Source organism: Ambystoma mexicanum, chromosome 6p, assembly GCF_040938575.1.
Source record: "Ambystoma mexicanum isolate Mex_15411 chromosome 6p, UKY_AmexF1_1, whole genome shotgun sequence".
Taxonomy (NCBI): domain Eukaryota; kingdom Metazoa; phylum Chordata; class Amphibia; order Caudata; family Ambystomatidae; genus Ambystoma; species Ambystoma mexicanum.
The window spans coordinates 505771509-505795659 of record NC_090935.1 but is presented as its reverse complement, the minus strand read 5'-3'; the positions used below and the strand labels follow the sequence as shown (position 1 = coordinate 505795659).

Genomic DNA, 24151 nt, shown 5'->3' with positions numbered 1-24151 from the left:
TGCTGATACTCGCCATTGAGAATCACGCAGACCAGGAAGTAATGGTGTACAGTGACTCTGCCTATGTGACATCCACAGTGCATACAGGCATAGCGCGCAGGAAAAGGAGGGGCTACCTCCGAGCGGATGGCACGCCAGTGCAGCACGCAACCTTATTGGAGGCTGATTAAGGCACTACAGCTCCCAGTGGGCATAGCGGTCGTGAAATGCGCTGCCCATACTCACAGGACAGATTTTGTGTCACACAGAAATCACGCAGCAGACACGAAAGCCAAGCGTATGACATCCAAGAGTGAGACGATCATGGAAGTGGAAGTGGCGTACACTCAGGAACAAATGATGGTAGCACGAACCACGCAAGAAGCCTATATTAATATGGGGCATACACAACTAATGGAGCTCCAAGGGGAGGCACCGCAAGATGAAAAGAACCTTTGGAAATGTCGAGGGTGTTCTTTAAACCTCTCTGATGGATTGTGGTGGCAAGACAGCACTGATAAACCAGTCATGCCTATAGCCCTACTAAAAATAGCATTGGAGCAATTACATTACGCATTACATATGTCAAAAGAGAATCTAGCAGCAACGCTCGCAGAAGACTGGTTTATACCGAATTTAGCTGAGCATGCTGCATTCTTTATGGTGAACTGCATAATCTGCCAGCAATTCACCGCTGGGCACACATTAAAAGTAGTGAGAGTAGTCCTCCCCCGGCCAAATTGGCCTTTTCAGCACTTACATATTGACTACGTCGGCATGATCCAAGTGTGTAAGGGTACAGGTACTTAATTGTAGTGGTGTGTCCATTCTCTAGATGGAAAGAAGCAGGCCCTTGTACACACCCAGACTCAACCTGTGCGGCCAAATTCTTTGTGAGGGAAGTGTTCCCTAGATGGGGGTGTGCGAGGTGATGAGGTCAGACAACGGGGCTCATTTCATTAACTCAGTCTTTGAGCAGATCAGCTTGTTGCTTGGTATAAAGCACAAGTTCCCGTTGGCATATCATCCGGAAGGTAATGGTATTTGTGAGAGGCTCAATGGCTTGTTAAAGGAAAGGATAGCCAAGTTGAAGCTTACTCTAAAGAGGGGATGGTTGCACTGCCTTCCACTGGCATTGTATGCTCTATGGAACCAACCAGGCTCCGACCATCATCTTACGCCACACAAGATAGTCACAGGAAGGAGAATGAATACCCCTCTCACCGCACGAGATAGAGCTAGATGTGATGCCCAGCCAACCCGAGAGGTCCTGGGATCCGAATTGTCAAATTACCTGAACTGTATGACATGCAGCCCTACTGCAATTTCAGACCAGCTGCAGCGGCGATGAAAAGGGTGCAGCACAGCACAAAGCACTGCAGAAGACTCTGCAACAGACCCAGCTCAAGGTCTTTGTGTACCACTCGTTTTCCCTGGAGACGCAGTCCTAGTCAAGAACCACTCAAGGAAAAGGTGGGACGAGCCGAGATTCAATGGTTCCTTCACCGTAGATGACTGCACTCCATCGGCAGTCAAACTGCAGGGCAGGAGAGCATGGATTTTTCTCAATGACATTAAACCCTATATCGGAGAAAGCCCTCAAGCTTCACCCCACCGCGAAGAAACTACAGACAATGGGGAGGAACCTCAGCACGTGCAGACGAGATCCATATCGAGGAAGAAGGACGCATGAGCAGCAAAGCCAAGACAAAGAACCCGGTTGCAAGTTGTGGCTTACTGGACAGTTCCTCTAAGCAAAAAAGGGATGTTCTGTCCTGTTTCCAATTAGTACTGGAGACATATCCGTCACTTGTAGGGAGAGTCACCAGTGTCACAGACTTTGTCCAAGATCCTGCCAACAAGAAAGTAATTTGGCAACTGCTTACTGTCATCGCGGAAGCCTTTGTTCAGTTACCTGAATACAGTGATAAGGAAACAAATGCTTCCACCGCAGACAATTATAGATTAACTCGTCAATACACTCTTCTTTAGCATCATAGAGGAGTACCCAGCTATTGTCGGAAGAACCACAGACACCCTTACATTTATTCGGGATCCTGCAAACTCTGAACATTTGGGTCAACTGTGGACTAAACTAAATTACCTAGTAGCAATCCACGCAGCAGGAAAGTGCAGGGACTGTTCACGTCAAGGGAATGGCCTGTAATCCAGAACCCAGCAAGGTGGACAAATGTCCCTGTCACCCGAGGACAGCCGATTGGCGCACAACGTCCTGTTTTGGCTAGTCACTGACTTTCCAGAAATGGTGGGTAGACCTGCCGAGGTTGATGTCATCACCTTCATCAGAGATCCAGATAATGTTGCGCAGATGGGAACGCTCCTTCATGGCATCATGCTCCAAGTGGAGCTGTCCAACTTTCAAAGAGAGTATTTGAGGAGATTCCAGTGAACTTTCCACCGAGGGACAGATCGAAGGAGCAGAACCAACCTAGTCATCTGTCCGCCGAGGGACAGATCGAAGGAGCAGAACCAACCTAGTTATCTTTCCGCTGAGGGACAGATCGAGAGGACAGAGACAAGAACTCCACCGTTTATTTTTCGATTAACTGTATTTTTCCATTTATTGCATCACATTCAAAAGGTTCCAGCATGTCCTCAGGATTGAAGCAGATTCGGGGGGTGTACTGGGATCTCACCTATATTGAATATGCACAATGAATGTGACTCACCAAAAAGTATTAGTCTAACATATTTTCCATAGTCTAGCAAGGGAACTGTATCCCATATCCAGAGACAATCATCACCCACAAGAGGGGGGACACTTGCAAAGCACCCGACACTTTATGATAAAAACCTTCGAGAGACAATAACGGAGTGAGCGAAAAGAATAAAACAGTGACATTTTGGTATGATTGAAATGGGGGACCAGAACAGTAACCTGGTCATCCCACCAGCAGAGGGGCGCCCCCTTCCCTGGAAGGCAATGCTGCCACCTGTCTTACCGCACAATCATATGTATATGCATGGTGATTATTATTGTCTTCTGTCATTAACAATCAAAACTACTGGAGGCTGGATACAGACAGAATCGCCGTGTGTACATCAGAGAGAGAACATTTAAAATATGAGTACACTAGGCGTACATCTGCTGACACGATTTGCTTCGTTGCATCACCCTCCATTTAGCCACCGTACCATAATCCTTGAAGGGGGCTACTGAGAGCAGTGTCATGTTAACTACAGTCACAACTCCATTGGCGATACGATTCCAGCATACGATCCATCCTTGGCATTTTGCATATTAATGGCTACTTATATAAGCTTCTCGCTTTGTATCTCCTGATGAAGACGTTGTTTACTACACACTCTACGTCGAAACCGGTTGAGTTTATTCTTTTAGGGATGTGATCTACACAACACTTCTCCTCACAGATCCGCCCTTGTGATAGATTGTTTTTAATGAATTCTATTGCTGTTTGTCTAATATATTTGTAAACATTAAAATACTCAAATGGGATGTGATGAATGTTTGTCCCACTCCCAATTGGCAAATAATGTTAATTAATTTAGTTATCTTTTTAGCCATTGTTGGTTGGTTGAATGTCACTATGTATGATGTATGGTTTGGATGCTGCACTATGAATGTTTGTTGAGATGGATGTATTTTAGTCACAGTTATTTGTTCATCTATGTTGTTGTGTTACGTGATTTATTGATGCTCTACAAAGTAGAATGCCATTAATTGACTTGTTTAAATTTTTGTATCATGATAAATAAAATAATTTGATACTTTTGTAAATAATAGTGTTTTGCTCTCTGGATATCTCTTCAGTTTCTCATTAACAATCAGAACTGCATTCTCTATTGGTGCACAAAATGGTCCAATTGCAGTGCATCCACCTGATGATGTACGCATGATTTCTACTAAGGCAACCAGACCCTATATAGTCATTCCAGTCCCAAGAAAATGTGATGGTAAGGTAAATGAACTAAAATTGAATGTATTAGTAGTAATACTCACACACTTGAGGTAACGAGTAAAGAGAAGAGCTGGAGACAGGGTCAGCTCGGAACAAATAAAAACTTTGCACTGACCACTACACGCACCCACACACCAAAAGCACACAAACTAGGGCAAGTGTCAATGGTAGCAGAACCTCAAGAAAAGGCAGCAGAGAGCACAAGACTGCCTATCGAACAATCAGCCCCAAAAAACAATGAGAGAGACCAAAAGAAATCAAGTGAAAGGCCGACTAAATCAGACATAGCAAAAGCCCTGGAGAAGAAAGAAGCGGTTACGAGAGAATTCACTGCAAGGACACAAATGTTGATAAATATTTTATTCCCGTTCATAGCTAGAGCAAAGAAACTTCATGAGGAACTGAAAAATAAACCTACCGAGACTGTATCGAGAAACACACAAGTTACAACCCAAGGGACAAGCATCAGACCTACTATACAGCCATATGCAGGACCAGTGTCAGGCTGGATAACATGGGCACTTGCACGCAGAAAAGAAAAGATGCATGAGGACCAGGAAAGAGCAGACAGAATCATGTCCACTCGAATGCCACAGACGGAAAGGCCTGCACCATGGGTTGAAATGCCTGAGTCCCCCAGCAAGAAAAAGCCATACAAATGCTTTTAGAGACGTAGCCATAGCGAACTACAGGAAGACACTAAGAATCAAGAGACACCTACACGAAGATAACAATGAACTGAACGATTATCTGGACAGCACAGCGCATCTGGGGAATAACATTTGGTACCAGCACATTAACAAAGTTGGAAGACGAAATTCAGAAGGAGAATGCTTTGTGTGTGCACTTCTACCATACAGCATGGGAAAATCCATCCAAGATCTTTGTGGCTGTAGAAATTGATGTCCTGACAGCACACTGTTTGTCACACGTAGCAATGTGCAACACCAGAGGACAGTTTATGGGAAAAGAGGCCTCACTGATATGGGCAACTGAAACAGCATATCCCGATAAAGATGATTATGTCCAGGACATTAAGACAAGAAACAGAGCTCATACCCGGAATCACGTGATCAGGTATGAAAAGCCAAAGTGAAAGGAGCAGGAACAAGATGGGAAATTAACCCGAGACTAAACGTCTGAAGTAGGCCATAATAAGGGTAATAAGTACAAAGGGGACGGCAGTGTAATATAAATAAATATTTTATTTATAATTAATCATTAAGTTATAAGTAGAGATAAGGAGGGAGACAACTTGCAGCATCAAGAGCCGGACGGTTGAGATTCAATTCCGTGCTTCATTCTGGAACTCCGGTGACTTCATTTCTTAATGTTCTGATCTCTCCATGCCATGATGTGGTCAGGCATGTCTCATAGAGATCAGGCAGCCACCATTCGTATGATAGATACTACACATCTCCTTTCCTTTATATTGTTCACAAACTATATACAAGAAACTCATGGAACTAAGTTCACATCTGATTCATGTAAACTCCACATAGTCCTCCATCTTTTTCGGCAAACGATACGATCTGCCAGATCTGGACATGCCTCCACCATGTCTGGAGGTGGTTGGCAAGGAAAATTGAAGTTGCTCAAAATTGTTATCACACTTCTTCTCAACAGCACTATTCTTCACATTACTGTTTAAATTTTTATAAACTTTATCATTTCTGACTATATCCTGATCTACATTTTTCTTATTCTTCTTGTTACACTCATTACTTTCAAACATCCAAATTCTTTCTACATTCCATATCCTTTTGTCCTCTGTCCTGACAGCATGACGAAAAGCCTCTACAACTCTAATAGGATTGGACCATTTGCATGGTCCATTTCTTAGAGCGGGAGGAAGTAACACCTTGACCAACTTACCAACAGCTGTAGACATATCATATTTGTTGCTACGTACTTTCTTATCATAGTTTATTTTGTTTCTCTTTTGTGTTTCCCTAATTTTGTCTTTTACATGGACTAAATTCCTTTCTATTTCCTTATTCTCCTTTGTGAGCCAAATGGGGGCTAACTTGGTGTTTGCTTTTCTTCCCCTACTATACTCAAAGGGAGAAAGACCTGTACTGGTGTGTGGGGTAAAGCGATGGGCAATTACTTTCTCCCTGACCGCATCCTCCCAATCCATCCCATTGGCCCAAGCCATTCTGATGGTTTCTTTCAATATTTTATTAAATCGTTCTACTAATCCATTAGTTTGAGGATGGTAAATAGAACTAGTCTTGTGCTCAATAGCATATTTTTTACAGAATTCTGCCACTTCTTTAGACTTAAATTGAGTACCATTATCGGAAAGAATACTTCCCGGGTATCCTTCCCTCTCACATACCTTTGATAAAAATTCAACTACAGTTTTACCTGTGATACTAGGGGCAATCAAAATCTCTGCCCACCTGGTGAGTAGATCTATGACTACCAGACAATATTTTTGTACACCTTTGCAACATATGGGACCTAAAATGTCCATGCTTATATCCTTCCACACACTACTGGGAATATCAGTAATAACCATTGGTTGCCTAGAACCCACACATCTTTTTTCATCATCGCAACAAAGGATACATTCCCTAATAAATCGCTCAATCTGCAGGTCGCACCCAGGCCACCAATAGTCGTTCCTAATTCTTTGTTTGGTCTTTATCACTCCTTGATGACCCTCATGACCCAGTTCTATAATCTTCAAACGCAGATCCGTCGGAGGGATGACTTTATCTCCTCTCATTACAAAATCACCTTGAACATGCAGTTCATCTGCAACAGGCCAAAAAACACTCAATCCATCCTCTTCAAATTTTGATTTCTTCATAAAACCTTGGCTTTGAATTAATTTTTTCAATTTCTTGATGTTATCATCGTTAGATTCAGCGTAATCCCAAACATCCTTAGAGATGGAAGAGGTTTCTACACAAAAGACAACTTCATTGTCTTCATCTTCGTCAACAATCTCAGAAATGTTAGTCAATCGAGATAAGCAATCAGCAGACACATTCCTAATTCCTGGAACATATATCACAGTGTAGTTGAACTCTTGCAACATCATTACCCATCTTCTCATCCTGTTGGATACTTTATTGAGACCTTTAGACATGAATACTTGAGTTAAAGGCTTATGATCAGTTCGAAACTCAACTTGGTTTCCCCATATAAAGCTTCTAAACTTGTCAGATGCCCACTTAATAGCTAACGCTTCCTTCTCTATAGTGGCATATGAAGTCTCTGCTCCCTTAAGCAATCTTGATGCAAAAGCGATTATTGCTTCCTGACCATCCTTTTCTTGAGACAACACTGCCCCCAAGCCTATGTTACTGGCATCTGTAGTGATGATAATCTTGTCATTGGTACAAAAATTCTTCAATGCAGGAGCAGAATTTATCGCACTTTTTATAAAATTGAATTCACTTTCACATTCCATGTTCCATTCAAATGATTTCCTCTTAAGTGCTTCTCGTAATGGGACAGTGTGGATGGCAAAATCCTTGACAAATTTTGAGTAATATTCAGCCATACCAATGAATGTACGAATCTCATCTTTGTTATTCGGACTCGGCATCCCCACAATGGTATTGACCAATTGTGGTTTTGGAAAAATCCCTTCTGTTGTAATTTTATGTCCCAAATATTCAATTTCTGTGCAATTTATCTTGCATTTGTCTTTGCTTAATGTCATACCTGCATCGTGTAATTTTTTACATACATGTAATAGCCTCTCGTCATGTAGTTGTTGAGTGACAGCATGAATCAATATATCGTCTTGAAAACAAATCACTCCTTCAGTATTCTTGAACATGCTATACATAACCTTCTGGAAAACTGACGCTGCCGACACCAATCCAAAGGGCATTCTTTTAAACTGATACAGCCCATCAGGAGTTATGAAAGCCGTAAGTTTCCTTGAACTTCTGTGCAGTTTAATCTGATGGTAAGCGGAAGATAGATCTAACGTTGAAAATATTTTAGAGGGTCCAATTGTGGAAACAATTTCCTGTATATTAGGTAAGGGATGGCGATCAGGTATGACACATTTGTTCAATTCGCGCAAGTCAACACAAATCCTGAGTTTTCCTGATTTCTTTTTTATAATAACTAGTGGAGAAACCCATTCACTGGCATCAATACTTTCTATAATTCCATCTTTTTCCATCTTCTTATCTCCTTAGTGACTTCTTCTCTTACAGCTAAAGGAATGCTTCTTAATCTTTGAGCTACGGGTTTCTTGTCTGGTTTGAGTAATATCTGATGGGTATATCCTTGGAGACATCCTATTTTATCACGGAAAACCTGTATCAAACCAGCCTTACGTATAACATCACTGTCATTAGTTAATTCAGAATTATCACTACTTATAGACAAAACTGATTCCTCACTGGTGGAATCCACTTTCACTCGTAATTTGCTCTGGTGAGTCCAGCTGAGTAGAGCTGTTTTCCCTTCACTAGTGATATATATCTTGCCTTTGGCATTTCTGTTCTTGAATTTCAATTTTCCGCAATGCCAACCAATGACATTGATCTTCACACCTCCATAAGCTCTAGGATTGATATCCGTTTCATGTAAATACTCATGTTTATTCTTGTTCCACAATTGCCTCGGTAGAAGTGTATATTTTGCGCCGGTGTCAATCATCATACATACTTCATTGCCATCAATGGACACCATAGCCCTGGGACTTTCCAACACCTCTTCATCATCATCATCAGTAATGGTACACACGCAATCCTCTTGATTTTCCTTCTCACTGCAATCACTATCAGAATTGTCTCCTATCCAATTAATGGCATCATCACGTGATCTGCAACATTTAGAGAAGTGACCCTTCCCTTTGCACTTACTGCAAATGATTTTCAATGCTGGACAATCTGGATCATCGGCCCAATGATTCACGTTGCCGCACCTGTAACACCTTCCCTGGCGTTTTTTTTCCAGTTTCCTTAATCGATTCTCTGGACCGTTTTTCTTAGAGACTTCATATGATAAACTTTTTTGATCATTTTTGCTTAATTTTTTATCTGTTCTCCACATATTGCCCTGTTTGGTGACGGGTCTCTTCTTAAAGGCATTATCCTTGATCATGGAAATTGATTCCTCATCAGGTGTATCCTGCATTTTACTATTGCTGTTTCCTATTTTTACTTGTTTCATCTTGTTCTCCAATTCTTTAACACACTCTTCCGTGTGTTCTACTTCTTTTGCCACTCGGAGAACAGTGTCAAGGGAAGGATCACTTTCTGACCACAATCTTTCCCTCACTTTGCTACTGCGACACTCTAACATAAATTGGTCTCTGAGTCTCTCGTCCAGTTGCTCATTGAAATTGCATGACTTTGATAATTTCCTTAATGCAGTGACAAACTTCTCCACACTTTCTCCCTACTCCTGTGTGCGTTTGCCAAACTTGTAACGTTCTAATATTATGCTCACTTTCTTTTCAAAGTGTTTGTCAATTTTTTTTACAGCTCGCTGATATTCATTTAGGTCCACACTCTCCTCAACTGTTAATTCTGGAAGTGTTTCATATTTTTCTTGTCCAACAGGACCTAAACAGTGCAAGAGTAATGACTTTCTCTTTTCTGCACTACAATTGGGACCGCAAATCACTCCTGCATAATGTTCAAAGGACTTTATCCACCTCTTCAAAGGCAAAGCAGGTTCATCAGTGCTAGGCATAAAGAAAGCAGGTGGAGGCACACTGCTGAATGCCATGATAAATTATACTTAATTAATATTGTATATATGTGATCCAATTAAGACTCCTTAAGATGCAGAAATGTGCAAGTTCAAATTCAGCTTGAGTATTGTGATGTCCACGTAGTGTGCAATGCACAGAAAATTTCTGCAGTGTCCGTACCCTTATTACGGCCTACTTCATTGGCGACGAAGGTGGGATGCTGTTAACGGAGCTGCTCCGCTCATGCCCGAGTGTAGTAGCGGCCCCGTCTTCGAGTTCCTGAAGGTGACGCTGACTTTCATAGCATCTTTTAAAAGCTCCGTGTAGTGCTGCACCCAACCTCTCATTGACAAGTGCGACCATGCAGTCGTTTAAGGTGGTCGGGCCGCGCTACACATTGATGAATCTCAGTGCTTAATCCCATCCTCGTCGCCAATGAAGTAGGCCGTAATAAGGGTAATAAGTACAAAGGGGACGGCAGTGTAATATAAATAAATATTTTATTTATAATTAATCATTAAGTTATAAGTAGAGATAAGGAGGGAGACAACTTGCAGCATCAAGAGCCGGACGGTTGAGATTCAATTCCGTGCTTCATTCTGGAACTCCGGTGACTTCATTTCTTAATGTTCTGATCTCTCCATGCCATGATGTGGTCAGGCATGTCTCATAGAGATCAGGCAGCCACCATTCGTATGATAGATACTACAACGTCCAAGGAAAAACTCCAGAAGAAGCCCATATTTGGAAAAACAGAGGCCAAATGCAGATTTGGGGAACAGTGCTTTCACCAGACGGATGGGAAGAAGGAGGAGTGATATGCTGAGCCTGGATGGTCTTTGGAGCCTGCAAGGAAGCAGTAGAAAACTCACAGAATTGTGCAAACCTCTGTGGCCAAAATTGGTAAAGTTACTAACATGGGTCGAAGACAGAGGAGGACCATTGAACATAGTACAACTGGAAAGCCCAAAATTGTGCTTCAGGAACAATGGCACGAGGAAGATGGGGGAGAATCAGAACTGCGGACACATCTTTGAAGCTCCAGGTATGACTCACGGAACCGCAGTAATTATGGACCATTACTGGGGGTGTGGATCCAAAGCATACATAAGGCTGCCAAGAAATTGGGGAGGAATATGCAAAATAGCGAACATCCACATTCCTGCACTAGTGATCCCGAAGAGTGACCTGAACGTTGACAGCTTTACAAAAAGCAGATGCCCACCTGAGAAAAAGGAGATCTGCAGAACTGGCATCCTGAATGAAGAGAGAAAACTACTTTTCTGCCAAATCAGAAGAGGCATTCTATGCAATCCCATATGAACACAGGCTCTTCAGCCTCACCACATCAGTGTTCACAACGATCCTCATGCCATGGATCCAAGTTGGAGTGAATACTAAATGGTTGCAGATAACCAGATGGCAGTTATTGCAGACCATCAACAATACCATAAAAGGATTCAATGCTATTAAGGAAGAACTAAGAGCAATCCGACTGATGACCCTCCAGAACAGATATGTACTTGACATGATCACAGTGATGGATGGAGGTGTTTGCGCAAAAATCGGAGAATCATGTTGCACATTTATGCCCTCGCATGATGAAGAAAATGTAACCCTAACAGAAGCCATAGGTATGCTGACAAACCTACAGAACCAGATGATCGATGAAACTAACAAAATTGATGATGACAGCTGGTTTGGAACACTATTTTCATGGGTCCCACAATGGATGGCAGACATATTCCAGTTTCTGGGAGCCCTGCTACTGATGATACTATTAGGGTTTTGCGTTATCAATATAATCATCACACAATGCCAGAAAAGTGTGAAGAAAACCATTGGGATGAAGAACATGATTGACGTCAAACCAGGATGGAAACCGAGAGCCCTAACAGATGAAGAAATAAGAGACTTTGTGAAGGCCAGCGAATTTGCACCGGAAGGAACAAAATTTGTGTATCCCAGAAGACGTAGACATTATGAAGGAAAATGGATCTATTACAGCCCAAATGGACAATTCCAGTTTATGACTTGGAACAAAGATGAACATGTAAAAAACAGCAGGAAGTTTGAAGGGAGTGATAAAAATATGGACCCCAAAGAAACACCCATTCACACCATCATGTACAAACCCAGAAGACGAAGAATTGGATGCAGAAGAACCAAGCAAGAGTAATCTGAAGGAGGAAGAAGAAGTGGTCCAGACCTGAGGGGGGTGTGTAGAGGAGGTCCCAAATTTGGCCTGCACTCCAGCCACCCATTTTGAGATGCCAGAAGCATACGCGCCAAGATATGTGATGTATAAGGAGCAAATAAACCAATGGGGAGCCACAGTGGGGCCCTGTCCAGCGCCCATCAGAACGACTTGTATACCTATTGAAGCGCCAATAACCAGACAACCATGGGCTGCAAGGTACCCATTAAGACAACCATACCAGCAGCTGGCGCGAAATGAAGACTACTTACAAACTGTCCCGGAAGAAACCCAAAGGGCTCTTATTGGAGGCGAATGCTCACGTCACAATGGTCCGGACAGACTCACAGATGAAAGAAACGCCAACCCAAAAGGTGATAAACAAAGACGAAATGTTGTGAATAAGGATGTAATGAACTTTAAAGAATCGTAACCATTAAAGCAGAATGGAAATATGTAAGTGGCTGAATACTTGCAAATAGGGTTGGAACGCAAGAAGCTAAGAAAACGGTACTGCTTGCAATGCTTAGTAGGAAGAAAGAGCGGCAAGCGCCAACTATATATCTACCTCAAGCAGCACATTATACAACTGCGACTCCATTTCACAAAAGCAGAATTAAACCTAGGATGACAGAAAGGCCAGGATTCATAAACCAGCTCAAAGTCAGACAAAAGAGCGGAATCGAAACTCAGCAAGAAGCAGCTCATGGCTAGGAATTTGAGGTCAACCCAAGGAAAGGAGGAGAGCAGCAGCGCCGAAGAATCGAAATTTAAGAGCATAGAAGCCTGCCCCGTGAAGGTCGAGATAAGGAAGCCCAGGCAGGTGGCGAGGCCGAACAAGGGATCTAACACACAAATAGAGGGAAATTGAAGCCGATTCATGGTGAACTGACACATGACCAGCCTGGCGCAGAGAGGTGCCCACATCTGATGTCATCCAAACCCAGAGGATGCCATAACTTTTTCGGATAAGAAGCTACAGTTTGAGGCCACTCTCAGCCAACTAATTGACACATAGGCCTGAAGGTAGTGATTGATGGAAGGGAGGCAGGGTGAATCTTGGGCGAGCCCACACCTGGGCAACCATTCTGCATGCTGCTAATTAAAGAGGAGTTTATGTCTAGGGCTGTAACCGACCCAATCACAATGGACCAAATAATCTAGGGTCCTATAACGAGCAGAACCAATAAGACGTCGTACTTTAGTGATGCCTATCACGAGTGCTGTAGAGGGATGGGGTTAGACGCCCACCCGATAAGAGTTATCCAATCCCCACACCCTGTTGCCGTATACAGATATAGCACCTATACTTAAGTTACCTTTTCCAACCAATAGGATTGCATGTCAAACTTATGAGCTCTACACGTCAATAATGAGGAGAATTTGCTATAAAAGTTACTATTTGCATGAAGAAGGTGGAAGTTGAAGCGAGACAGGCGATCGCAGCTCTGATGATATCCATTTTTTTCCCTGTTTTTTGTATTTGTCATTAAACGGACATCCCTTTGCCAAACCATTGACTTGTCCTTTTGATTGGTGTTGGAGTAAGAGAATCCTGCACCCCACCCTCCTCAAGTTGCAGCTATCTCGACTTAAGGTGCCGGAGAGCGAGCTCTAAATCTCATGGGCTCGTTCAGAGGTCGCTCCACCCCCCAGTACAACAAGCATGTCCTAAAATGTGTAGAATCCCACTCTCTTGGAGCCCCTCTGACAACACCGAATACAGGCTCCCAGAGATGAATCTCAGATGCTGAAAAAAAAAACAAGAAGTGTTTGCTTTTTCGGCAAAGATTTCAGAAGCATGGTTCTACAGGGGAGGCAGTGATGGGGTGGGGGGCTTTAGCCAAAGCCTGATTTGCTCTGTGATGGTCAGCACTAGCTGTGCAAACAGAGGTGCAGGCCAGAGGGCCTGGCTATGTGTGGCCTCTGACACAATACAGTGACTCATGAAGCCAGATATTTCATAATCTGGGATATAATGTTCATTTTACTGCATCAGCAGCAGGATGCCTGGGATTTGCTGATAAGAAAGGATTGTATATTTTTTAAAAACAGATCAGTAGATTTCACAGGGGGGTCTCTGGATGTGCAGGGGCATGTGTTTCCTGGGAGTACAGCTGCAAACCCAGACATCTGGCACCAGTAGCTAATATCTGTGGGGGTTGTAGGTATGTCCTGCTATTTTTACCTTCTGATACAGTGACTCAGGAAGCCAGCTATTTTATAATCTATGTTGCCACTTGTGAGTAAGAAGCAGGGTGCCATGGGGTTTGCTGATAATTGTACAGGTCAAGTGCTTTCTGGCAGCCCATCACATCTGGACCCCTTCGATAATATCTGTGGGGGTGCCGGTCTTTACCCCTTAGAAGCAGTGGGGCTGCCTGTTACCCATGTAGATTTTGTACCTGGAGCAGGGGCTGCATTTTGGCAATTACAACCGTGGATGACTTTAACATTTGCAAATCCTGAGCTGGCGTCTCCTGCTGTGGTGCTGACAGAGTTAATTGGATCCGTGGAGGGGCTCAACACTCAGACAAAGTGCAGAGGACTACCCCCTGGGAAACTCTGATTGCAAGCCATCATTGTGTTTTAACAGGATTATCTGATGCAAACCTTGCTGGTTGAGATTAAAGTGAGCTGTTTTTTATTTTCAAACTAAACATGTATATGACTTGCAGGCTATTTTAAGAACTCTGTTCTATATGTTTAAAAATGTATAATTTCAAACCCCCTTTATAGATTTGTTGACGGCCATGCTGGCTGCTAGTCTGACATGCAGAAAAAAGACAGTTGTTTCATGTTACTAATTAAATGTTCTCAACATCATGAATAACAAAGAGCTGGATGGTTGTAAAAGATTCTCCATATCTATTGGGGTTTTGCATAATTTAGTTAATGGCTTTTCTTAAGTATTAAAGGTACAGCCAGGGATAAACAGATTTGTCAAGTTTGCATACCCAGGCATTCAGAGGCTTATAGTCTACCATTCAGGATGTGAAAATTAAAACCTCAGTGATGATCTTCTGGCTTAACATGTTGCTATAAGGCTTTGCAGGCTATGTGGATTAGCTAGACAATTGCTTGTATTTTATCAGAAAACTCTAAAAGACAGTGCTATTGTAGGCCTTGAAATCCAAAACATAGATATTAAAGCTTGGAAAGTATGAGGGCAAATTTGCAGAGATGTTAAAATCCCAGCAGCACAGTGTACCCGATATAAGTGTAAACAAAATTGGGTTCTTATTTCAAATAGTGTAATCCTTTTTGTGTGCAAAATTCATGCCTTCCAAGCCTATAACTTTGCACTCCACTTGGTTATAGGGAGACATATATTAACATTTTTAGACACAAACCCATGTAAGCGATATTCAATCAACAATACAGCTAAGTCAATGCCTAGTCTGGGATGCTGAGGAAAACCCTTATTGATGTATTTTCATATCCAGTTCAGTACTCTGGATGACAACCCTTGTATAACACCCCCCTCTTAGAATCCCCCTGACCCCACTGAGCCAAGAAGTAGGTTTGTTTTGCAAATTAAAAGGTTTATTTGAAAACTTAAACAATATATATATATCACACTTTTATAATAAATTAATATCTGATAGTACTTAGACATATGATGATGATCAACAATGGGTAATCTGGCACTAGCACACTTCTTTACAATCAATGAGGAGTTAGTATAGGATGGATAAAGTAGCAAAAATACTTTTATGATTTCAAGGGAAAAGCAATGAGGAATAAAATGCAGTACAGAAATGCTTGATATGATTTTAGCAAAAGATAAGATAATCACTTTTTCTCTGGCAATTCACCCCCCTCCCCTATGCAATGTAAGAAATGGAAGGAGATGGAAAGAGGAGCACACAATTCTCAGGAATGCAATCAAATACAATACGAAATTCAGTTCCCCCCCAGCAAGCTTAGAGGAAACAGATAGGAGTTTGAAACACAGGCCCAAAATGCTTTTTAAATGTGATGGCAATGGATGGGAAAATGTGCCAACTGATTTTAATTCCCTCTAGAGATTCAGGGTGAGTGGGAGATGCGTGTTGGTATTAGTTCAGGCTCACTTTAGCAATGCTCTATGAGTTATTACCAAGTTGCAAACAGATTTTAACAAAAGAAAGAATGGAGCTGCTATTTTGACAAGTGGAGAAATTGAGCCAAAATCGCAAATCGCGGTAAATTTCGCAAGTGCGTGAATCGCGATTGCGGTAAAAGTATAAGGAGTAGGAAGTCGGTTCTAGGCTTGTTGGAAAGCTTAGATTCTAAACCTTGTTCCTAGCCCAAACGGTTCCAGAGATACAGATGATTAAATAAAGGTAGTTTTTCGGATTTAAAGTAAACTCAAAATGACAGGTGACAGCTTGCAGCTGCAGAATTGACAGATGACAGTTGTGCAGCTTTAAAAATGACAGATGACTCGATTTCTAGGAGGCTGTTCTACTTAGGTTAAAATAGTTTGGATTAGATTATTTTAACTAAGAGATTGGTTCTGCACAGTTTTGCTAGGTACTCACAATATCAATTTGAAATAGGCCTTGTCACGGATCTGGTCAACACGTCCGGCTGCGGTTCTGTCTGCTGGGCGGGTCAATCAGGCACCGGTTCTGCTCACAGCAATCTGGGTCAGCTCTGCTCTGCTGGTCTAGCCTCTCTGGATTCTGGATTTAACACTGCTTTCTGGGTACTGCTACAGGTTCTTGCAAAAATTCTCTGCAAAATTCAAACAGCTCGCCCGGCTGTTGAATAGTTTGGTTGGTTTTGAGGCCTGCTGAAGAGGATTCAGCTGGTGGATTCAGGCCTCTCTGCTACAAATTCGGGAGTCAATTTCTGCTACAGGTTCTGGAGATTGATGAATTTGAAGTCTGGATCTCTGGATGTGAAGTCGTCGGTCAGCATGCTCCGCAGCAAATGGAATTGAATCTCTCTACCTGTCCCAGGAGTCTCTTTTTATGTGTTTTGAAAAGTGGGTGTGTGCGTTGGTCATAACTAAACCTGCCCCTCTCACTTATCATTGGACAATTCCTCCTCTCTCCCTTGATTGGGGGAAGGAAATGTGAGTCATAGTGATGCTGTAGGTTTTATGGTCAGAGGAACCTCCCCTTGTCAGATTGCACACAAATATATTTCTGACCCAAATACATATTTATCTATGTACTATTTTTCTAATATTATACGTCCAGTTAACATATTTTCTGTAGCACCAAACCATCCGATCCCTGTCTTTGTACGATGTCGTGTCCACTGATGACAGAATTCTCCCCTTTTCATCCAGATAACAACCTCTAAACCTTTCCAGATTTTACACACATGCGCACCAGGGATATGGCTTACAGATGATAAAGTGTCAGATTTTTAACATGCATACATTTGGAGTAACAACCTTTTTCCGCTACTATCCCCAGGAACATACCACAGGGTCCTAACACCTCTTAAAATGTGCACAGAAAAATCGCAAGAATAATGATATTACTTATATAATTCTGACAAGCCCGTACTATGAATTATCCATCTTTTTTTAATATATGCCCTGGTCAAAAAGGGGTGTGGCTTCCCACATCACATGGTGGAATAACTGGTTTATCCACTTCCCCCAAGCTCAGCTGCTAGCAGAGGCACTGCCCCTCCCAGTTTTCCCAAGAGGAAGCCACTTTACGGCCCCCCCCAATATAACATTTGCCTGAGTCCAGGACAAGGCTTTGTTCAACCTCCTGCAGTCTGCAGGTCCCCTCCCTTAATTCAATCAGGGAGGTGTGAGCTCCTTTTGGCAGGGGCAGCAGAATGCAGCCAGGCCTGGGAAGAGTGGCTGAGCAGGTTTCTCCTGTCGGGGGTAGTTGTCAGGCAGAATTCAGCTAAATGTCACTTTAGTTCCCAGTTTTCTACATTCAAATCAAACTGACAATTTTTACATATACATTAAATAATTACTTCCTTCAAGTCATTTCAGAATATAGTTTTACATAGTATTCACTTCTTAGCAAGTCTTTCCTTGGTCTGGTTTGGGTTCCTCTGTTCAGTTTTACACAAAAGTCTGGTGGTTTTAAAACGGCGGCTTTCTGATAGTGGTGAGTACCAGTATTGCAACCATTTTTGGGATTAAGAAAATGAATTCCCCACAGTTCTGAGTTGCTTTTTGGCAATCAGCATTGCCATTCCCAATGGTTTCAGGCTACTGTATGTGTAGCCCAATGGTGGTTTTAGGCAGTGCGCTCCTGTGCTCACAACATAGGCAAAAATGGGTGGCAGCCTATTCTTCATGTTTTCCCTGTGCACTCTCTGGGGAGTTCTGGCCATCATGATGTTTTCCATGTCAGTACTGCACAGTTTTATGGTAGGGCTTGGATGCATGGGTAAAAACATCCCACACCCACACAGTGTGAGAAACCTGAGGGCATCGTCACACCTACTCCCCTTGGATCTTCTTCTCAGGTGGCCAGGGAAAGGCCATCGCTTTTGGATCCTGACCTTGTGGATGGATATGTGAGGGAGGATCACCTTGGTGGAGGGTTCTTGGGGATTAGGCAGAGGTTGTTGCAGGGGAGACATGGTATCCCCCTATTCATGGTGCTTACCAACCTTACCCTCCCCCTGCCTTTACAGGCTATTGCCAATCCCAGTCTACCATTTACCCCCATTCACACCACTATAGTACTCGGACGAGGAAGAGGCCACTAAGAGCACTACACACTAACATGCCATTTAACCATTCTGGTACTCAGACGAGGAAGAGTACTATGAAACTGCAGTATACTAAGTCAGGCAATTTCCACTAATTGGGGTCAGGCAAAGGACTTACACCTGCAGCTAGTTGACCAGCTTCAGGTGTATATAAGGAGAAAGAAGTCCGAATGAGGCGCAATTCAGCTGGCAGAGAGAGCCCAGGTTGCCGGAATCCTGCTGGGAGAGAGAGCCCAGGTTACTGGAGTCTCGCTTGGAGAGAGAACCCAGCTTGCAGAAGACGTAGTCCCGTGCGGAGAAAGGAGCCTGCTTGGTGTAAAGGACGCCAAGCATTGCAGGAAAAGCAGAGAGACGCCGCAGCCCGACCAGACTGTGAGAGGGGCAGGAGTCCCACAAAATCCCTGGCCACGTTTCATCTGCTGGAGCTGGGGGACACTGAAGACTCCATGGAGCTGCAGCGCATAGCAGGAAGGTTCAGACAAGGTGAGGTGAAATGGAGCAAATGGAGCAAATGAATGCAGAGGAGAAAACCAAAGGCACCTGGAGGAGTTGCACACTGGGGCAATCCAGGGGCTTGGTTTCTGGCATGTGGAGATGCCAATCAGGGAAACGCTAATGCTTATTGGGTCAGGAAGGCAAGGGAGAGTTTTATTAAACCCGAACCATCTGCTAAATATTGCCTGCAATTTTGAATACCTAACTAAAGAAAGGTTATGTGAAACGCATTAAATGAACCGTACGACAATGGACAATATGAGAGTATGAATCCGAGGAAATCCAGCAAAAAGGGCTTTTCAAAGCAAGTGAAAAGCAAAATGGATAACATGCTATTGTGAAGTGTGAAATTAAGCTGGGGACAAGGAAAACATTCCCTGAAGTGAATGGCGAAAGTCACGTTCTGGCAGAGTCAAGGAAACTGCCAAAGGGGAAAAAGGCTGCAAGTTGACAATTGATGCAGGGTCAAAGATGGGAGCCTATGCCTGCAAGGAAGTATAATGTGAAGAAGTAACTGTATCAAGGTGCGAAGGGTTTTCGGTTAGTGTGACCTATAGTGGGTGGACCGTGTGGTTCGACAACTGTGTGTAGACCGAATAACACTACTTGGAGTGCAAAGATGGTTTGGAGAACCTACTGAAAGCCAAGCGAACTGACTATAAATGTGAAGCCAGAAGAACTACTTACTTGGGGAAGGGAGCACCAAGACCTTTGGTGTAGAACTGCGTTGAACTTGAGGAAGGGAACCCCAAGACCATTTTGTGGAACTGTGTGGAACTTGGGGAAGTCCACCCCAAAGCCATTTGGTTGAACTGTCTTGAACTTGGGGAAGGGAGCAAAGAGCAAGCAAAGAGCTGGAAATAGTTCAGAACTTTTAGTTTGAACACTATTTCTGTGATTACTGACATCCCTACACATGATGTATTTTTAGAAGTGAGGGCAAGCTTAGGTCATGGACACAGACGATCCTTAGTGTCTCGCACTTAGTCAGTGGTCTACACCTGGCATCCCCTGAGCCCCCCCCCAGTACTTGTCTAGTCCATGGGCCCTTTCCTTCTTCCCCTCCCCCTCCATTTAAGCCCCCTCCCCTGACCGTTCACTTAGCTCCTGCCCCCACCACTCCCTCCGACGCCCCTACACTTCTCGTTAATGCACTTGCACAATCCGAATGTCACAAGGCCTAGTAGAACAGTTATATTTGTTTATCACCCTGTTTTGCTCCCCCTTTTGTCTTGTGGTGCCTAGAAACAAATTGTTGCTGTATAGTGCACCTTATAAATGATCAATAAATAAAATGAAAACAAAGAAATCTCGACAAGTGGTGTTTTATACACGTTCCACCACTGTGGCTGTAAAACTCTAGATAATGATGATATCAGAGTGGGGGAGAGCTGCTGTATCCGTATCATCTTTAAATGCTATCGGCCTCCATTAGCGAGATACATTCCTTACACAGGCTGTTACGGTGATCCCCTGGGTTTTCAATTTGCTTTGAACAGCAAACACAATAAATAATGACATGGGACCTCATTATGAGTTCAGCGGTAATCCACCGGTGCTACCGGTGGGTTGCCACCAGACTCGTAACACTTTTCTGGCACCTGATATCCCATTACAAATCTCAGCGACCCGGTATGCCAGGGCCGGAATATTTTGTTCCCTATCCGTATAGGACTCCATGGAAGTGGGGGACGGAAGCACCGGCACCGTTGCTAACTGTGCTGCTGCTTCCGTGAAAACTCTGCGGGCGGGTGCTGTTATGCTGGGCAGGTCTGACCTGCTGGGTGTAACAGTCCCCGCCCGCAGAGCTGGAGTGTGGCGTTCTGGAAAGGGTGCCGGTACGTTGCTACCAGCACCCTTATTTCAGGACAACCACAATCATAATGAGAACCCTTGTCTTTAACACTGTCAGTCCCCATTATCGAAATACAGTCCATAAATAGGGTATTAGCGCAACCCCTGGGGTTTTGAAGTTGGTTTGAACAGCAAACACAGCAAATTGTGATAGTCTGCTACAGCTTGGCTCTCCACATGCCCACACACAGGCCCCTGTTTTTCCCAAAGTCCCAGGGAGGCGGGGTCACTCCACAACATCATAACCACATCCTTCAGCAAAACCAGAGATTCATAGTCATTGTCTCCAGAGTTCACCCAGGCACCACGACCAGCGCTTCTCCAGAACCACATCATCGTCATCCCAGAACTCTCTGGTTTCATAGTCAGCCATCCAATTCTGAGCATCTTCCATCCCTTCATACACCGTAAGACAGTCAGGGGCATAACCATTGTCGTGATCCTGAGGACATCTGGGGGATGTTTTCCCGTCGTAACTGTAGCGGCTCATAATCGTCATTTCCTGGATACCATGCCAGATAGCTCCTGGGAAGCAGGAAGAGCGCACATGTTTTACCGGCCTAGGGCAAAAGCTATATAGCTGCATTATAAGCTCCCTCCCTCAACAGCATAAAAGCCTTAGAACTGGCCAGTCCTATTTATAGTTCGCCCAATTTATATACAATTTATATCAAATTGACATAACATGTATATCAAAATTATATAAAATGTATATGAAAATGTATATAAAATGTGAATGAAATGTATATCAAAAGTATCAAGGGTCAAGTTGGTATAAAAAATATTGGGGTTCTTATTAAATGTACATAACACGTATAGCAACTTTATATTACATTAATATCGAAGGGGCAGGAATAAGGGAAAGGGGCCGTGCTAAGGCCTGAAATGGGGGTGGGGCCACCTGTCAAAATGTAACGTGGGACAGAAAGGTACCCCCTTATACTACTGTTTTATAATGTCAAAACCCCATTGGAAAATGGTCTGTGAGTTGGGCCGTAAGACTGAAGAGTGACTGACATTTAAATAAAATGAAATTACCAGAACACCACATTATAAATCAAATGAGCCTGCGACAACAAGTGTTTGTGGTCGGAAATAAGTTCTTGGGCTCAGCCCTGGCAAACGCCCCCACCAGTTGAGCATGATGGCAGGTTTTCTGGAAGCAAATGCACTACTTTTGCAGCATACACATACAGGCGCATTGTGTGATTTCTGGGCACGTCGTCACTGCTCAAATTGGTCCACACAAATGTGCGCTCAGGCCATTCTGAATCAGCACCAAATTATGTAGACAGTCTTTTATTGCATTTTAAATCATGAACTCAGCTGCTGGCAAATCATAGTTGGAGCCTTCGAGCATATTTGAAGCTGCTGAGGCCCAAAGCAGCGGAATGCTTTCAGCGTGCATGTTTCCATCACCTGTAAGACCTTATCAACGCAATGCACATGTCTAAAGGAGCATGCACTCTCAAGTGCGCACGTTATTAAATGCACTGTCTTTCTAAGAGGCCTGTCAAAGTGGGAGAAATCATGGCCCACGCAAGGTTATTTGCATTAATGTAATTATGCCGAGTTTTACCCAGGCTTGAAATTAATATTGCCTAATGACAGCTTTCAAAGGGTTGGACGCTAAGGTCATGCCATTAATATGGGCTCTGAGGTCTGAGACAGCAGATGGAGCGCTGTTCTGCTGACTGCAGCTTGCCAGTCATCAAGTCCTCAGCCCTGCAATTAAATAGCCTCCTTTCTCTGAGCATTAATGTCTTATTTTTCTGACTTTTAGTGCCACTTCCTTTAATGAGGTATTGAACAACGCGGGTGTGCAAAACATAGGTTCGAGGCAAACACGCATGCGCTGTTTAAGCCAAGTATGTCAGTCAATAGCGATGATGCAGAGAATACCTGACAGGAAAGCGGCAACTTAGTGGATGGGTAGCTACACCATGGGAGCCGACTTATGAATTTCCCAAGTGTGCGGGGGGACCAAATACACGAAGTGACATCACTGGCAGTTTTAGGACCGCAAATTTGCATGTAGTCGCCAACTAGCGCAGTGGAAACATTGGCTAGCATGTACTGCATATACTAAAGTCAAGTAAGAAGGAGCTTTCAGCCTTCCAGTTGCATTCCAGTAGGCCAACACTGCCCCTACTCCACCCCTCTATAATCATCCAGGTTGTAGTAGCCCTCAAAAGGCAGAGCAACACAACTAGGATGGGAGAACGAAATGCTGTCCCATCCTTTGAGTGTGTCAAAAGTCAGAGCCAAGCAGTGCCTTAAGTGGCACTACAAATCGAGCCGGGGCTCATTGAGGGGGCGTGGCCTAACAGCGGGGGTCTTGATGGCCCCGGCTCAATGGGCTACTGGCACCCCTGCTGATCTCTACATTTATTTTGTATAGGCTTGCCTGGCAGGGGTCAGTGCCTCGCCTATTCAGCCTTAATGGTGGCGCTGCCCCTCGCCAGCTGGGGAGGGGCAGCGTCACCGTTAAGGCTGAAAGGGTGAGGCCACTGGAAGCAGAGGCCTTTTTCCTAAATACTGAAACTCCCGCGAATCCGCGGGAGCTCCAGTATTTAGAAAGCAAGGCCTCTGCTTCCAGCGGCCTCACGTTTCTCCATAATGGTGGCGCGGGCCGACAGGAATCTTTTGATTAAAGGGATGCCTCGCAGGTGCGGCGCCACCATTATGGCTGAAAGGCATTTTTTTCTCTAGCCTGAAGCTCTCGCACACGAGCGAGAGCTTCAGGCTGTAGAAAAAAATGCCTTTTCGTGTAGTGGCCGGGGCTGTCAGGGGAGATTACTGGGCCCCGGCAGGGCCCCGCCTCAAAACGAAATTTCGGAGACTGCCGGGGCTCAGCCCCGGCAGGCCCCGGCCCACTTAAAGCCCAGGAGCCAAGACTGCGTGTGCCTCCTACCTTGGAGCACAATCTCACTAATTTGGTGCAAATATCGCAAGTGGGAGCATGTGGGAGCATGGGAATCCCCTGCGTGTGTGTGGGCTGCAGACCCCGGATTACATGCTACACAGAGCAGCAGCACCTAATAAATACAAACAGTGACCGCAGGCTATATCATACAGGGCCGATCTATCAAATGGCTGCCATTCAGGCCCATCGATAAACAGATAGACCACACCGCCAGGCATCCAACAAAAGCACATCCATTGGAATAACCCCGTGGTTAGACACAAGGCAAGACGATCACAGGCCTCTGTGACTAAATGCGATTGGTCAGATATTGGCCAATGGGTGGATAGGTGTACCATCAGCACACTTGGCAGGCTTGCAGGGTGCCTTCTTTTTTTGTAATGAGCACATTTCAT

The 24151-nt window shown here is 43.9% G+C and overlaps 1 protein-coding gene across 3 annotated transcripts in view; it reads right to left on the bottom strand.

The window, feature by feature from the left end:
* Positions 1–24151, bottom strand: part of RAB3C (RAB3C, member RAS oncogene family) — an 829967-nt gene that overhangs the window by 121805 nt on the left and 684011 nt on the right. The gene's annotated exons all lie outside the window — the stretch shown is intronic.